Raw genomic sequence first — 5769 nt, forward strand, 5'->3', positions numbered from 1 at the left:
TATCAAAATTATATCAGACTTTCCCTTTTTAATAAAAAGAGTGGTGTCGATGTTAGTTTTCGAGAAACCTGATTTTACATGAAACTCTGACAAGATATCATACTAGGCTCTCGGGGCTTGTTTAAGACTGTAAAGTGCTCAATCAAGGATGTAAACATAATTTGGCTTTGACTGATCAACCAAACCCTCCGGTTGGGAGACATATACTTCCTCTTTTAGAAGCCCATATAAAAATGTTGTCTTGACGTCCATCTGGTACACTGTGAAACTTTTGTGTGCCGCGTATGCCAAAAACATTCTTATTGCTTCAATCCTTGCAACCGGGGTAAACGTTTCATCATAGTCAACTCCTTCTTGTTGATTATATCCTTTAGCAACGAGCCGAGCCTTATTGCAGATCACAACACCATCTTCATCTTTTTTATTTTTGAATACCCATTTAGTACCAATCTCCAGACTTTAAGTGCTTTGAACTGGTTCAGCTCTTCTTGCATTGCTAATATCCAATCCGGATCCGCTAAGGCTTCAGAAACCTTAGTCGGTTCAATACTACTCAAGAATGTGGAATACAAACATTCATTAGCATTCGCGGACCGTGTAGAATAGGTGCTGATGGATCACCAATTACTTGATGTATTGGATGATCTTGGGTCCGCTTCATGCTATGAGGTAAGGGAGTATACGAACTTTGATCTGAATTTTGATCAAGATAAGAACTTGGGGAGTTTATATGAGCAGGTTCAGGTGAAGGTTCAATATTAGAATTGACAGCAGGTTGAATATCTGATTGAGGTGAAATAGTAGAATCTTGTTCAACCAACACCTCTTGCACTTCAGAAGGTCCACCCTCTTCACACTGAACTAGATTGTTTGGATTCTCCATTTCTATCTTTTCATCTACTTCTTCTGCTTCCTCTTCTGTTTCAGTTACAGGCACATCAGGAGATGGACCTGATAAYTGTTGTTCAGTTGAATTRKCCCTGATCAAAATAATAGACTGATTAGGCTTATTATCAAAATATTCTTCATAAAAGTGTTCAAATAAGAATTCTAAATCAGTTTTATTAGAGTTAGAAGACTCAGAAAGATCAAACTCAGATTGATCAGCTTTCCGCGAAGTATTAATTATAAGTCCGGGTCCTGAACAGAATTGTTCAAACTTGAATCCAAATGGGGAGAATGTTGGGTTCAAGTTAGAGCGTTAAAGTTGTATTCAAGTTTCTCCTTAGTGTAATTGTTTTGTAATAGTGTAGCCTTTACTATTTCCTAGTATAAATAGTAATTTCCTTGTAATTGTCATTAACAATTGTCATTAGCAGAATTCTCAAGATTAGTGATGTAATTCTCTCTCTCTCTCTCTCAATCAAATCATCCTTTGATAATATTCTTTCTACCTTTTATGTTCATCATGATTCTTGAAGATTACATCATGTTTGTATGATTTCTGGACTTATCAAGGTGCAATCATCTATGATATATAAATTGGTAAAGCAACCCGGTATCGGACATGCTAACATTAAGTTATATATTTATTCTTTTAAAGTCTTCCGCTGTAAACGGTCTAAAGTTTTAATTTAGCCATTATTTTTGGAGTGCTTTTAGAGAATCTGTTTTAGATTACGTAACATTTCTCATGGTTAAAATGAGGGCGTTACAGCAAAGGACAAGATTTCCCTTAAAAGCTTGACGCGTGTTCAAACCCTACTGCATTGCATTAAATGTGCATTTAATGCAATGGGTATAAATAGATGTATGCTCTCTCCATGTAGAGATATATATACAGACGTGAAAAGACACACACATCCAAAATAACACTTACGCTTATCTTCAAGCAAGATAGAATCCCTCTCAAGTATTCTAAAAGTTCTTACCCAAGAAGAACTTATTTCCTTCTTTATATTTCAGCAAATCTTTTCTCTTTGCTAAGAATATCTATGTGTAAACTTAGATTGTTTTAAATATGTTATATTTACCTTGTCTATTTTCGCTTACAATTTGTAAAAATCTGTATTGATCTCTCTTTATCAATATATATTTTAAAATTTGAAAGTTCTATATGTTTGTATTCATCCCTACCTCTACAAACTGTTTGTTTAAAACTCTTGTAGACCCAACCGGGACCAACAAGTTGTATCAGAGCAGTGTTTTCTTATCTTCTTGTTTAGTTGTTTTTCTACATTTTATTATCTCTCTTTCTAGAGAATTTTACTGCTTTCAAATGGCTTTGCAAAACACAAGCACAAGCTTTCACGATAATGGTTCCCTTGCCAAACCTCCCCGGTTTATCAGAGACAACTTTAGTCTCTAGAAGAATCGGATGTCTCTCTTCTTGGATGGTGTGGATCCTGAAATTCCACACTATATAGAAAATGGACCTTATGTTCCATATGCTATATCTCCGACTATTCCTGAAACAGCTACGACTACCGCGATTCCTGAATGGCAGATTCCTAAACTCCCTCATCAGTGGAGTGAAGAAGAAAAGAAGAAGATAGCTATAGATACTTGTGTGAGATCTATAATAGTTATGTCTCTTCCTGACGAGGTCTATCACTCAGTAATGAAGCTTAGAACCTCAAAATCCATGTGGGACACTCTTTGCGTTCAATATGAAGGTACCTCTCAGGTACAAGAATCGAGGAAGATAAACTTAGTAAGAAAATATGAAATCTTTCTCTGTGGAAAGACTGAGACGTTGTCTAAAGTATATCAAAGGTTTAATTGTCTTCTAAGTGATTTAAGGACAGTTGGCAGGAAATCCCTGCTAATCGACTACAAGGATGAAAGAGGCCCTTCCGTGACCGTTGGAGGAAACATAAAAGGATATACCAAAGGTTGTGGTGTATTAACCAACGGTGCAACCACTTTCAAGCGTGTTGCATATGTTGAAGGATTGAAGCACAACTACTCTGCATCAGTCAGCTGTGTGATAAAGATTTCACAGTGAAATTCTCCAAGAATTCATGCTATGTCTATGGCAAAGATGATAAGGTTGCTCTAACCGACTCTCGTCTAGAGAATGTCTACATCATCAACATGGATTCTTCTCTCACCGAGAATAACTGTTTTCTCTCTAAAGTTTCGTCAGATATCAACTGGCTGTGGCATAAACGGCTTTCAGACCTTAACTTCAAGACACTCAGCGAATTGTCTAGAAATGATATCGTCACCAGTCTTCCTCAACACAGCTTTGCAAAGGAATCTATTTGCTCAACATGTGAAAAAGGAAAACAAACAAGAGCTAGCTTCAAGTCCAAACAAATCTCTTTAGTGACATCACCTCTTCAGCTACTGCACGTGGATCTCTTTGGTCTAGTGAACGTGCAATCTATTGCTAGAAAGAAGTATACACTCGTCATTGTTGATGAGTACTCCAGGTACACTTGGGTCTTCTTTCTCAGATCCAAAAGTGAAGCACCTAAATAAATAATTTCGTTCATCAAAAAGATATAAGTAGTTAATAATATTAAAGTGCGATCTATTAGAAGTGACCATGGAACTGAATTCAAAAACAGTATTATGGATAACTTCTTTGAGGACAAGGGAATCTCTCACAACTTCTCTTTAGTGAGAATTCCTCAGCAAAATGGGGTCGCTGAAGGAGAAATCGAACAATCATTTAGGCTGCTCGATCAATGCTCAGCGAATCTCATCTTCCCACTCATTTTTGGGCTGAAGATGTCAGCACCACTTGTTTCACTCAAAATCGGTCGTTGATCGTTAAGAGGTTCAAGAAGACAGCTTATGAACTCTTCCATGGCAGAAATCCCTCTCTCAACTTTCTACATATCTTTGGTTGTACGTGTTATATTCTCAATAACTGTGATCAACTGGGAAAGTTCGATCCCAAAGCTGATGAAGGAATCTTTCTTGGATATTCTTCAGTGTCTAAAGTCTTCAAAGTATTCAACAAACGCTGCCAGATAATAGAACGAACTATTCATGTCACCTTTGACGAATCTCAATCAGCTAATTCCAAACCCATCATTAATGATGACGAAGAATTAGAAAACTGGATGTTCTCTCATTTTGGATAATCTGAAGCTTCATTCAGCATTCCTATCAATGCTGAAGCCCTAGAAGTTGAAGATGATCCACTTATCATTTCAGTTGCAGCTAATCATCGAAGCAATTCTTCTTCAGAGATCGTTGCAGTGCCCATTAGTTGTGTTTCTCGTTCTACTTCAAACAGTGATCAATCAGTGAATGAAATGCCATCATCATCTGAACCTTTATCAGTCACTGAATCTGAGGCTCCTTTAGCAAATGTGCCTATTGCTGAAGAATCTGCAGCTGAAGCCTCATCCTCTGTTCCTGAACATCTACGCTCAAATGATAATCTTCTACCAGCTCAGCGATGGACAAAATACCATCCTATTCATCAAATTCTTGATGATCCAAGTGCAGATATTCAGACTCCTCATGGTCTAAGTAATATCTGTCTCTTTGTCAACTTTCTTTCTTTAGTTGAACCCAAGAAAATCAATGATTTTATCTCAGACCCTAGCTGGGTCATTGCCATGTAAGAGGAGGTCGTTGAGTTTGATAGGAACAAAGTCTGGTATCTTATCCCACGTCCATCTGACAAGACTGTGATAGGCAGCAAATAGGTCTATCACATCAAGTTAGATGAAGAAGATGTGGTAACCTATAACAAGGCTCGTCTTGTTGCTCAAGGTTATAGACAAGAAGAAGGGATCGATTATGACGAAACATTCGCACCAGTAGCTAGACTCAAAGCTATTCGACTCTTCCTAGCCTTTGCTGGCCATAGAGAGTTCAAAGTCTAGCAAATAGATGTAAAGAGCGCTTTCCTAAATGGAAAACTTGAAGAGGAAGTTTATGTTGAACAACCTCCAAGGGTTTCTTGACCCTAAGTATCCAAACCATGTCTATCATTAGGATAAAGCTCTTTATGGGTTAAAACAGGCTCCCCGTGCCTGGTATGATACCCTCTCCTCGTTTCTCATCTCTGAGAAATTCGTCCATGGAAAGATTGACTAGACCTTATTTCTTAGGAAAGTTAAAAGTCATATCATTCTAGTACAAATATGTGTCAATGATATTATTTTTGGTTCCACTAATCCCTCTTTATGTTTTCGGTTCGCTGATCACATGAAAAAGAATACTAGATGAGTATGACGGGAGAACTAACCTTCTTTTTAGGTCTCCAGATCAAGCAATCAGATAAAGGTATCTTTATCAGTCCGAGTAAGAATGTCCGTGATATGCTAAAAAAGTTTGATCTCTCTAATAGCTCATCTATGAAAACTCCTATGGCTCCTTCTCTTTCTCTCAACAAGGATCCAAATGGAAAGCCTGTAAACGTAACTGATTATAAAGGAATGATCGGCTCCCTTCTGTATTTTACAGCTAGTCGACCAGATATCATGTATTATACTTGCTTATGTGCACGACATCAATCTGAACCTATGGAATCCCATTTGATTGCTGTAAAATGCATTTTCAGATACCTGAAGGGAACTCCTAATTTGGGTCTCTGGTACCCTAAGGGTTCATGTTTTGACCTAATATGTTACTCGGATAGTGATTTTGTAGGTTGTAAAATTGATAGGAAAAGCACCATTGGAGGCTGTCAGTTTCTAGGTGGGAAGTTGGTGAGTTGGAATAAGTAAAAAGCAAAACTCAGGGTCACGCTCCCCAGAAAATTTAGGAGGTTTAAAGGCAAGAAACATTTTGATATCCTGTCCTTTCTGAACTGAGGACAAAGTAAGGGGTACAGATGTACAAGGTACCGGTGTACTAGCT

Source organism: Cynara cardunculus, unplaced genomic scaffold (genome assembly GCF_001531365.2).
Source record: "Cynara cardunculus var. scolymus isolate 2C unplaced genomic scaffold, CcrdV1 Un_Scaffold_5216, whole genome shotgun sequence".
NCBI lineage: Eukaryota > Viridiplantae > Streptophyta > Magnoliopsida > Asterales > Asteraceae > Cynara > Cynara cardunculus.